Here is a 12548-nt window from a genome sequence, read left to right on the forward strand (position 1 = left end):
TTATATAGTGCAGTAGCATTGAGTGGTGTTTTATACGAATATTTGCAACTTTTATACAGTACCGTCCGCAATTGTCAGTCCACCCATTTTTAAAGGAATGACAAAAATTTTTTAACATAAAATTCATGAAAACTAAAATTTTTTTTGGTTTATATTTTGAAAGACGATAAAATTTTGAAAAGAATAAGACCTTACAGAAGTCATTTGGCCAAAATTTGTAGAAGATATTCCTAAAAATCGTCATTTTCAATGTTTTACAAAAATTTAAATAACTTGTAAAATAATGAACGCTTTTTAATAATCTTAGGCTTATTTTAAAGGTCTTTTTCTACGGAATAAGAATTACTTAAAGGCATTAACCTGTCATTTTTAACTTGGAATAAGCATGACGTCAAAATTAGACAAAAAAATTGGAAAAATTTGAAATCAATTTTTTGTACTAAAAACTATTCTAGAACATATATAAAACATGATATGGTGTAGATTTTTCAAGAAAATGTAATAAAAATATATGTTTGAATTTCAAAAATTATTTTTCTTTTAATAATATTATTTCAAATTTTTTAAATTTTTTTGTCCAACTTTGACGTCATGCTTATGCCAAGTTAAAAATTACAGGTTAATGCCTATAAGTAATTCTTATTCTGTAGAAAATGGTCTTTAAAATAAGCCTAAGATTATTAAAAAGCGTTCATTATTTTAGAAGTTATTCAAATTTTTGTAAAACATTGAAAATGACGATTTTTAAGAATATCTTCTACAAATTTTGGCTAAATGACTTCTGTAAGGTCTTATTCTTTTCAAAATTTTATCGTCTTTCAAAATATAAACCAAAAAAAATTTTACTTTTCATGAATTTTATGTTAAAAAATTTTTGTCATTCCTTTGAAAATGGGTGGATTGACAATTTCGGACGGTACTGTAGGCTCAACTATTCTAAATCATCTTAACTTTATACTTAAATTGTACGTTACTTTTCACCTGTGATCGTACATTATTATTTGTACTGGTGTTAGTGATTTTACCTAGTGTTTCATGTACTTGATTTGTTTTTATTTATAATGACTTCACCAGACGAGGAGAAATGGACTAAGCTCTTTGCTTCTATCAACTCTCTATCTGCGTCTCTCTCAGACTTGAAGAGCCAATTTTCCGATCATATCTCTAAAGTTGAGTCTATCGAAAATAGATTTATGGAACACGAGGCGATAATTAAAAATTGTGAGAATAATTTGAATTTTTTCAATGAATCTCACAAAGCAAAAAATGTTCTTCTGTTTAACTTGGAGGATTCAACAATTAATAATGACAGGTTGTTCGATGTAATCCGCGAAATTTTTGCAAAAGTGGGCCTACAGATACCTGACCTGGCGATAGCTGACGTTTACCGCTTGGGCAAAATCAAAGGCAATCGACCTATAATGATCAAATTTATTGCTGTCAGGTGGGTGAAAAAGGTTTTTTCGAAATTTGCGGAATTCAGAACCAACAACTTGATTATTGCAAATGACCGTACCAAGGAAGAAAGAGAACTCCGTCGGAATTTAGTCAAAAAATTACACGAACTCCGGCAAACGGGTGTGAAGGCTAAAATTAGAGGAAACAAGGTTATCGTGGAGGAATCTTCTTCTTTAGCTTCCAACACCCACTCGCAACCTGCTCTTTCACCGCCTATTAAGTCTTCTCTTGGACAGAGGACTTTAAATACTACTTCTCGTTCTTCTAAGCGAAGGGCCGAATCCTCTGCCCAACAATCACCCCCCAATAAGATTACTTCGAAACGTAAAGGTCGTCCTAAGAAAAATGAACTAACGGATAATAGATCCCCCCTCTGCAGGGAATCCTTAGACAACTTTGTTAATGTGGGGCCAACCAACATTTCCCATGATACTGCTGAAGTTCAATCTAATGCCAAAAAGTTAGATTTTGATAATCTGAAATAGCAAAGTTATCCTGTCCAGCATACAACAAGTAAGCATTCTATTATCAGCTCTTCCGACACGTCTGCTCATTTTTGTTGCGATATCATCTTCTGGAACGTTCACGGGATTAAGAATTTACCGGATATCAGCGAATTCATCAGCTCCCAAGATATAATTTGCTTGTGCGAAACTTGGGCGGAATCAGATAATTTACAACGTTTCATTGGTTCTAATTTTGGCTATGTTGTTGCACCGGCTAAAAGATGTCGCAGCAGGGGCAGAGCTGGAGGCGGATTAGTAATTGTATTTAATTCCGATATATATAATGTGACTGTTCTAACTACTTCTTACAACTATATTTTTGCCAAGGTTGATCATGTTTCTGGTCTCAGCGAATTTATATTGGGTGTCGTGTATATGGCTCCTACAGAAGATCTTGACTCTGTTTTAGATAGTCTTAATTTAAATTTTACTTATTTAACTGAAAATTTTAAAAACATACCAATTATAATGGGGGGAGACTTTAATGGCAGAATTGCAGACTTGAATCAACTAAGTCCAGATATCCTCAATTTTGTATCTTGTGTATCCGCGGAAAGACTTTCTTTAGATAAAGTAGTTAATTCTAGGGGTAAGATTATTACTAGTAACTTCGAGTCCTATGACTTTATATTATTAAATGGTCGAACACGTAGTGATTCCCCTGCTAATTTTACTTTTGTGTCTTCGCAGGGTGAGAGTGTTAACGATCTGGTCTGGTGCTCATCTGAGACCCTTCCTTTTATCCAGGACCTACAAGTTAAACAGATCGCTACCTCCTCTGATCATTTCCCGGTTTTCTTGAGTCTGATCTCTATTAAACATAAGGATGAAATTAATGATTCTGTGAAATTTCTTTTCGACTCGCATCATTCGGACTTTTTTTTTTCTTGTATGTCCTGGAGGAGGGAAGTCGGGAATATTTTTGATGAGATGGATGAATTGAATGATAATATTATTGGAGTGATTAAGGATGTAGCCACGTCTGCCGGTATGTGTAGATATTCTCATTCTGTTAAGAGTTTTTCTCGCAAACCATGGTGGGATAAGGATTGTAAAGAGGTTAAAAAGAAAGTTACACAGACCCTAAAACTTTATAAAGACAGTAGTTTCTCCCCTCTTTTTAAACCAATATACCTTTCAGAAAAGAAAAATTACAAGCTATTTATCAAGGAAAAGGAGAGGAATTATTATCTCGCTAAAATTGAAACAGTGAACAAATGTAAAAATCCTTCACAATTGTGGAAAGCCATCGGTACCTATCGCCGCAGAGAATTCTCTCAATCTTGTATCGATGACCAAGCCTGGTTACTTTATCTTAAGAAATGTCACCCGATTTCTGCCTCCTTCCTTGGAGCTTCATTTCTCGTTAATACTAATCCCTTATTGGATGACCCTATTACTGAAAATGAATTAATTAACTGCCTCACGAAATGTAAAAATGGGAAAGCCCCTGGGATTGACGGCATTAACTACGATTTTTTTAAAAACTTACCTCAAAATTGGATATTGTATTTAGTTCAATTCTTTAATAAAATATTAAATACAGAAGTAGTCCCTAAGGAGTGGGGCAGATTAAGTACAATAATGTTTTTTAAAAAGGGTGATCCTAAGGACCCTGATAATTATCGCCCTATTACTCTGATAAATTGTTTAGCTAAGATTTTCACTCAAATTTTGGGCAATAGACTTAGAGACTGGTCTGTTGAACACGATCTGATTCCGGAGTCTCAGGCTGGTTTTAGAGAGGGCAGGGGCTGTATAGATAATATATTTAGCCTATATGCCATTATAAGAATTCACCTGAACACTCCGAAATCGGTGGTTTACGCGGTATTTATCGATTTTAAAGGGGCTTTCCCATCAATTTCACACAAATTATTATGGAATAAATTGTCTGCGCTGGGACTTAGTTCAAAATTCATCAATATAATGATTAACTTTTATTCTCAAGCATACACATGTATTAAAACTAAACACGATTTTACTGATAGTGTAAAGGTAACTCAAGGTGTACTCCAAGGGGAGGTTTTAAGCCCTATGTTATTTCTTTTATTTATAAGCGATATGGAGAAATTTTTTGTCATGCACGGTTGCAAAGGTCTTTCGATTAATGAATTCACAGAGATTCTAATGCTCGGTTACGCGGATGATTATGTGCTTCTGTCTGACTCTCCGGTAGAACTCGCGAAAAAGCTAAAAGTATTAAAAACATATTGTGAATCGAATGGTCTGTGTGTTAATACCAGCAAGACTAAAATAGTTATTTTTACAAATTCGCCCAATTCTTCCGCGCATAAATTCAAAGCCTTTAAATATGGAAACAGTAGCATAGAAGTAACTAGTGAATATGTTTACTTGGGGGTTACTTTTCACAGATCTTGCTCTTTTGCTTCAGCTGCTAATAAAGCCACTAGCGCGGCCAATTCCGCAGTTGGGGCCCTTCGCAAGACACTATCAGTTGCCAAAATCGATTCTTGGGAGGTTTGCTCTAAGTTGTTCCGTAGTCTTGTGGTCAGTATTTTGGCTTACGGCTGCCTGGTCTGGGGTCTAAACTTTTTGGAGATGATTGAAAAGGTACAGCTCTCTTTTATCAAGGGGTGGCTTTATTTGCCTTCTTGTACGTCCAGTTTCGCAATTAGACTAGAAACAGGATCTAAGCATCTGGCCTACATTGTTTTCAAACAAGCACTTGCTTGGATTAATAAAATTTTTAATATGAATGATACACGGTACCCCAAGCTGTGCTTTTTGAAATTAATTAAGTTGGCTAGAAAAAATCCGAAAAACAAACTTAATTGGTTTAACCAACTAAAGTTTTCCTTTTTTGAACCTTGTGGGTTGCTGGTGTACTGGAATGGCATTAATTCAGAAACATCTTCCTTAAATGAGAGGGCCATCCTCGATAAATTTGAGCTTTTCCTTAGAAATAGAGACGAAAATCGACTGAATCACTCAAGAAGTCTGTTAATACTCCCGAGCTTGCCCCATAAAGCTGTCGCGCAATCCTATTTACTACTTCGCATGCCTATTTTTTATAAAAGAATTTTATCACAGATCAGACTAATCAATCAACATGTATGTAGAATTACTTTTAACCGAAAAATAATTACTTTTCACTCGGACTCTTTATGTAAATTATGTAGAACCGACTATGAATCCCTATATCATTTAATATTTTATTGCCCGGCATGCAGGCATTTATTTGCTGGTATAAGCTATCAGATCGGAAACGATCTTTCTACAGAAGAGCAATTTTTGAAGGTTTTGTATTCTGAGAACAGAGGAAAGTTAAAGATCTTAGTTAACACCCTTGTTAAAGTTTTTGAGGCTAAAATGAGGTGCGAGGACGTGGCTGGGTAGTGTGTGATTTTGTGTATTTGCGGATCTTTCACTAATTATGCGTTACTCCCTTGTATTCACGACAGGTGAAAAAACAAGTGTAATAAAATAAATAAATATTTTATTTATTTTATTTATTTTATTTATTTTATTTATTTTATTTATTTTATTTATTTTATTTATTTTATTTATTTTATTTATTTTATTTATTTTATTTATTTTATTTATTTTATTTATTTTATTTATTTTATTTATTTTATTTATTTTATTTATGGGTAAGACTCCGTCGGTAAAATTACAATTTGCATAGGGTCTTCGGATTATTCTGTAATTTAGTGAAGTTGTTATATTTGATAACAAAATTAAGTGTACAAAAGGATTTTTTAAAATTTTCAAAATTGTAAAAGTTACGCCATTTTGAATTTTTAAAAAAAATTTTTTTTAAATGTGAATATTTCCGAAACAATTTAACGGATTTTAATAAAATTTGAATATGTTATAGGTAAAATCATGTCCTTTCAGAATTTTTCAAAAGAAAAAAATAATTTTTGTTTTTTTTTCAAAAAAAAGTAAAAAAAAATTTTTTTGAATCGATTTATTAAGCACGGGACCGATTTTTGAGTATTTTTCGATATATAATAAAATATTCCTTATAATTTCACCTTTTATTTACAAAAAAGAAAACGATGGAGACTTTAATAGTTTTCGAGATATTGCAATTTTTGTGGAAGCGCGACCACGTTTCAGTGCCAGCGCAGTATCTTTTACCCGGGACGCCTAACAGTGGGATTTTTTACACTTTACTCTTCAAAATTGTCTAGAGCCTACAAATTTTATTGCATTTTGATGTTTTTGGTCTTAAATGAAAGAGGATAAAATTTCTAAGAGATCTCTTTAAACCGTTTTTTGAATTTTTAATTGTTTATTTATTTTTTTGTTACTCAAAGTTAACAATTTAAAATATTTTTGTATAAAATACTGTTTATTTTTTATTTTTCCATTGCACAAGATCGAAATCAATTTAAATTAGTCTAGTCTGACCACCTGACAAATAATAATGCATAATACAGTTTATTTAAATTGTTAAAAAAACAATTTAAATTAACAAATAGATAACTTTGGTCTTTCTTTTAAAAAATTGTTTTTTTGTAGACAAATTTATGTTTATTTAAGTAATGTTTGTCTATTTTGTAAAAAAATGATTTAGCAGTTAACAATTATCATTGTTATTAATAATTATATAATTACAGGGAAAGACTTTGTGTTTCAAAATTTAACATAATCATGTCAAACAGGGGAAAACGATGTTTTTATGTTATTTAATCGTATTAACGTATCAACTATTAATATGGTTTATACTAAAAATTGGCACGGACCATACTAATTTTTTGTATTACTTTGTTAAAAACTGATACTTCTGCTGCTTACCTTTCGGGAGTAGATTCTCGCCTTTTTTAGGTGAACTGCGAGTCTTGAGGCAGCGAGCTCTAGCGGCACCCATGTAAAGCCTGCAGCCTGCCCAAAATTCTTTCAGTGTGGAAAGAAGTTTGATCATCACCGACCCGAGTCACATCATCTACACCAAGGCCTCATCAAAATTGAGTATCATTGTATATTATTTTTTATGAATGTGTGTTTGGATGCATGAGAGTCGAAAGTGTTGAGCTAGAAATTTATGGATGTTTGTAGTCTGGTTTGATGACGCGTGATATCTTTATAAGCTATCAATTAGTATTATTAAAAAATCATAATCCTCTGTTTTTTGGTAATATTTTGACATCAGAGCATTATTACGCTTCATTGAAATTTGATTACATAAACGTAGGCTCTTTTTCTTGCTTTTTTGGGAAATTTTCTATAGGGAAGGGTTATCGGTGAATAGTTATTATTATCGAAGGTTGTCGGGAAATAATAATTTGTAAGATTTTTGTATCAATTCAGTAAGCAGAGAGATTTATTATTAAAGAACTTATATCAATGTGTAAAAATTATTGCGTTTTTATTTAAGTATTTCCTTAAATCCCTTAAATTATTTAGTTAATTCTATTTAGGGGTTTTAAAATAATAAATTTACTAGAATTTTGTATTTGCTCGTGATTTTTATATAATATTTTGTTACAATATGAAATAATTAAAACAATTTCAATAATAAGTAACTAAATAGGTGTATGCAAATAAGTTTAAACATAACCGAGCTAACGAGGGATATGTCGCTAGTTTTCAATTATTCTACAGAATGTATTTCTCTTATAGCGGTTAAAAAATGTATATTCATTTACAGTGTGAGTAGGTACAAATGACTTTGATATAATTGTAGGTAAGTGCTTAATTGGTCAACAATGTCCACAAACAAAATTTATAATAGTGTATAGAAGCATTAGCGTACGTACTTGCAATATATATGTATGCATTTTCCATGTTTCTGAATCTCGGACCGATATATAGAATCACATATAGGAACATGCTAACTCAAAATTCCATCGCTATGGATAGTTTAACTATGAATAATTTTCTAGTAACATCGATTTACGGGGTGAATACATTTATGATGTTTCGTGTTACTGATATCGTAGCGTAACCATGTTCGCGAACCGCACATATATGATATGTGCGAATACATATAGTATATGATAGCATAAAACTCTCGTTAGGAATCGAGAACGCAATTTAGAAACATGCATATTCACGCCAGTTATTTAAAATAAACAACTGTTTTGTTCACATCATCGTTTTATAATGCGGTGGAATCAATCGAAATATGTATACTTAAGTTAAAAATCGGAATAGCAAGTAAAAAAATTTGATTTGACTGCTAATATTTTTTTTATAAAACGAACTTAAATATTTTGATGTTCAAGATATTTTTTTTAATTTGATAAATCAGAATTGGACTAGTTTTAGGTTTCTAAACGTTCAAATGATCAAAATTTAATTCAAATTTAAATTGATAATAATAATAATAAATTAATTATCGTTAACTGGGGGTATTTTGCACTGAGAAAACAATCTATTCATGTTTAAAGAAATCCTTTTATCATAAGCGGATTTTCATTTTAATATTTATTTAAAAGGATTTCCTTTTAAAACAAAAGAAAAGTCTTTTAAAGTGTATCCTTTAATTATTAAAAGAATTCAGTTTACTATTCAAAGGAAACATTTTGTAAACAAAAAAAATAAATAGTATAATTGGTTGCCCGGATTTCCAATTATTTTAAGGGAAAAAGGGAAGGAAAGTGAAGTGACACCTTATTAACATTGAATAATTGTTTATTGACTTACGATGATCCAAAACAGAAACAGCAGATGACGAATCGACACTACCACTTTTTGGGAGGAAACTATATATTAGTACTTTCAATGGTGGTCAAACAACAAGTGTCGCGTCTGCTCGCGAATTCGGCGATTGACACCCTCGAGGCCCTTCGGCCGTTTCCGGGTTCAATCGCCTCATTCGCGACAGACGCGGGAGAATTTGTAACACCGTGTTTCACCCCCCTTCCCCTGAACGGAACGAAGTGTAACCCCTTACAAAAAATGTTTAATTTTTACTAGTTCGTCGTAATTTGTGTCTAAGACTATAAATTCAAGATTTTCTTTCTTAATATTTTCTGCTAGTTTCCTTGAATTTTCTGCTAGGCTATTCTCCAAGAATTCCTTAAGCTCCTTTCGACGTTTATCCTAATTCGCTCTTATGTATTTTCTCCCATTTTCCGCCGGCTCGCAGTATCCTGCTCGTGCTTTGAGATTTCTCTTATTGCAGAATTCATCATGGATTATGTAATGGGTTTTCCATATGTCCTTTTTGCAGAATCTGCATGTCCAGGCTTCGTTGTTGTCCATTATTTCCTGTAACATTCCACAAAAAAAATTTCTTTTCGTTACTTTTAAAAAAAAATAAAAAATAAAAGTCCATTTCCAAAGAAGAATATATTATTCGTTGTTATTGTATTTTATTTATTTGTATGTTTTATTTTGAGAAATAAAGAGAGGGGGTAAGATAAATTTTGTTTATTATATCCTTTTAGTACATTATGCGTTAAGCAAAGAAAATTTTATTAATTGTTCTCTCCGATGGAGTAATAGAAGTAAAAAGAAAAATAAATTTGTTTCATCTTGAGTATTGTAGAGGAGGAAAAAAAAGAAAATATCAAAATTTGTGTTTGTGTTTTCTAGGCTAATTGTTTTTAACGTTTCAATATTTTTGTTATATTTTAATTAAGAATTCTTTCAATTCGTTTTCGTTCTTTTGGCGTAGATTCTTCCATTCCAAATCCTGTTGTGTTTTTTCCTCTACATTTCTCTCCAATATAACTCGTCTGTCGCATCTCCAGCGCATCTTTCCAAGAAATACTCCTTTTTCTTTCTCGAAAGAGTATGTGTGTTCTTCGAAGTCTACCATGTTATCAGAGTTTTCCTCTTCTGCCTCGTGATTTTCGTCCCTATTGTCTTGTAAGTTGTCTTGATTTATTTCGACAACGTTTATTCCTTGATTTTTTTGAATTCTTTCGACACTTTTTTCTTTGTAATTTTCTTGAATCATTTCGGCAGCATTTTCTTCATAATTTTCTTGAATTATTTCGACAGCATTTTCTTCATAATTTTCTTCAATTATTTCGGCAGCATTTTCTTTATAATTTTCTTTTGGCTCGTTTTCAATAACTTCGATTATTGTTTCTGCTTGTGAGCTTAACTCTTCGTCGCTGCTTTCGTTATTCGATTCTTTTGTCATATTCATTTTCCAAATGTTTAACAGGGTCAAATTACTTTTGAGTTTTTGGCGCTGATCTTCTAATCCGTTCCATTTGCTTTTTAATGTGTCCATTTTTGTTGTTAGTTTATTCATTTTCTTTTGGAGTTTATTTATTTCTCCTAGCACTCCTTCCAATGTTGTCCTTTTGACATCCTCTTGATCAAATTGAATTGGATTCATTATCTGTAATTTAAATGTTATTTGTAAGTTCTACAGTCGTTTCTGTAAAAAAATAGTCGACTGTTATTTTAATTCAATTTTCCTATCATGTATTAATAATTCTTGTATTAATTTCTACTTAATGCTACTTAATTTTTGATAAATTTTTCGTTTAGTTTTTATTGAATTTTTCCTTTATTTTCCCGTAATTTTAGTATGATATTCGTTAACGTTTTTAACTAATAATCGTACATTTTCTCTTAATTTTAACTTGATTTTCTTATATTTTCGCTTAATTTTACGAAATTTTCTTATAATATTAATTTAATTTAATATTAATTTTCTGAAATTTTCTATAATTTTCTTAAATTTTCCTGTAATTTTCCGTTAATTTTTTTAGGAATTTTCTATCTTTTCCTGAAAATTTTTCCTAATTTTCGTTTTCTACGAATTTTCGCAAATCATTTATATTCCACGATCCTATCGATTTTCCTAGAATTTTTCCTAATTCGTACATTGTGGGGGAAATTTTTCGAATGATTTTATATGGGCCTTCGAAATCTTTTTTCAATTTTCGCGCAATTCCTAGATCTTTGCTAGAAAGAGATTTGTCTTTCTTCCAGACTAGATCTCCTACTTCGAATTTTAGTTTTCGCCTACGCAAATTTATTTATTTACATACGGGTCAAGCCCTATAATTAAAATCTAAGTTACAACCAGCAACTAATTATACAAAATTGGCATTATAAAAGTTAGGCGTGCGTTACAAATTTAAGTACAATTGATTTTGTCGTAGTTGAGAGGTAAATTTTTAAAAGATTATTTTCAAAAAAATTAATATTACAAAATACATTGTTTGCCTCTCTATGGAGTCTATTAACTATTGAGAAGTTACCAAAATTAGTTTTATAATAAGTTACAAAAAACGAATGATTGTTTCTAGTGAATCCTGTCGGAACACGCAAACTTATGAGATTTGACAAAGAAGGACAGTAAATAAATCCATTCAATAACTTATAGAAAAAAAGCATACCATTGTATAAGAACCTAGATGAAAGCAATGGGATGTGTAAAGTGGATCGTAAGTTACCGTAATCATGGGTGTTCCAGTCAAAAGGTAAATTGAGTTGCCGAGCAGCAAATCTTAAAAACTTGTATTGAACACGCTCTATTTTAATTATATTGAAAGTATAGAGTGGTACCCAGACTACAAAGGCATATTCCAAAATGGATCTCACTAATGTAAAATATAAAACTTTAATTGCAACTTTGTTACAAAAATCCGAGGCACCTCTCATAACAAAGCCCAGCATTCTGAGCGCTCGAGAAACTACCTCTGAGATATGATCATTAAAAGAAAGATTGCTGCATAAAAGAATACCTAAATCGCGAATACTCCCAACTCTGGCTAACTCAACCTGACCTATGGTATAACAATAAACCAATGTCCTTCGTTTTGAAAAAGAAATAACTGACTATTTTTTAGCATTAATATACATATGGTTATCCCTACACCACTCATCAAGTCGAGTCAAATCCGATTGTAGTTCAGAGGAATCGCTACAAGGATTAGTAGGACCAATTACTTTGTAGCATTTAATATCGTCGGCAAACAAAAGAAAAAGTGAAAATCGGAAGACTGAGTTAATGTCATTCATATACATAATAAAAAACAGGGGACCCAGATTTGACCCCTGCGGTACACCGGAAGTAGCAGAAAACACATCGGAAAATTTGTTGTTAATTTTAACTATTAATGGTCTGTCAAGAAGATAGCTTTTAAATAATATTAACAAATTGTTAGGAACCCCCATGACTCTCAGTTTACTTAGAAGAATATAATGATCGACTCTATCAAAGGCCTTCGAGAGATCGACATAGATCGTATCAATTTGTAGTCCCTTATCTACATTTAATGATAAAAAATTTGTGAATAGTGCAAGGTTTGTCAATGTTGACCGACCCTGAACAAATCCATGTTGCTGATCTATAATGGAATGTGAAATAGCTGAATAAACCGAGTCATATATCAAGCTCTCGAAGATCTTGGCCACTGCGCTAAGCAATGTGATAGGTCTACAGTTCTCGACATTATTTTTATCATCACTTTTGTAAACAGGAATAATTATTCCTTTTTTACATTCCGTTGGAAAAGTATTACATTGTAGGGATTTATGAAATAAAATAAACAAGGGCTCTACAAAAGAAAAACCACATGAGCGAATTAAAGAGGGGGGTATTTTATCTGGACCTGCACCCTTACCCACATCCAGGTTACTTATCTTTTTAAAAATGTCATTTCTAGTAATAAAAATAGGTTGGATATTTATCTCATC

At 31.7% G+C, this 12548-nt stretch overlaps 1 protein-coding gene across 2 annotated transcripts in view; it reads right to left on the minus strand.

Annotated features, from left to right (window-relative positions):
• Nucleotides 1–8829: 8829 nt before the first annotated feature.
• LOC122509726 overlaps nucleotides 8830–12548 on the minus strand; it is a 261290-nt gene continuing 257571 nt past the window's right edge. The window contains exon 2 of one of the 2 annotated variants that reach the window (XM_043623958.1): nucleotides 8830–9149. The gene's annotated coding sequence lies outside the window, so the exon portion shown is untranslated. Of the gene's footprint in view, nucleotides 9150–10118; nucleotides 10237–12548 lie in introns of those variants that run through there. The other variant, XM_043623957.1, reaches the window with a different exon arrangement.

This window comes from Leptopilina heterotoma, unplaced genomic scaffold (genome assembly GCF_015476425.1).
Source record: "Leptopilina heterotoma isolate Lh14 unplaced genomic scaffold, ASM1547642v1 Lhet_62, whole genome shotgun sequence".
In the NCBI taxonomy this organism is placed as follows: Eukaryota; Metazoa; Arthropoda; class Insecta; order Hymenoptera; family Figitidae; genus Leptopilina; species Leptopilina heterotoma.